We start from the raw sequence: 255 nt of genomic DNA, 5'->3' as shown, positions 1-255 counted from the left end.
ATCCTAGTACTACTCTCGCCCAAGCACGCTTAACTGCGGAGTTCTGATGGGATCCGGTGCATTAGTGCTGGTATGATCGCACCCATCAAACTAATTACTTAAAATTCATATAATCCTTGAGCGACATACTAGCGTCCTTCCGATCCCAATACAAACGGAGATCTGATCCAAACCCATGGCTACGCGATGGGCAGGGCGAGATTTTCCCAAAAATCCACTCCCGAGTGCTCCTTCTTGTCAATTTATCTCGCAAGG

At 47.5% G+C, this 255-nt stretch overlaps 1 pseudogene; it reads right to left on the bottom strand.

Annotated features, from left to right (window-relative positions):
* On the bottom strand, nucleotides 1–84 carry LOC118345548 (annotated as a pseudogene; the record flags this gene model as incomplete).
* Nucleotides 85–255: the final 171 nt, after the last annotated feature.

Source organism: Juglans regia, unplaced genomic scaffold (assembly GCF_001411555.2).
Source record: "Juglans regia cultivar Chandler unplaced genomic scaffold, Walnut 2.0 Scaffold_2856, whole genome shotgun sequence".
In the NCBI taxonomy this organism is placed as follows: domain Eukaryota; kingdom Viridiplantae; phylum Streptophyta; class Magnoliopsida; order Fagales; family Juglandaceae; genus Juglans; species Juglans regia.
The sequence above is the reverse complement of the archived record's forward strand: the minus strand, read 5'-3'. Positions and strand labels throughout refer to the sequence as shown.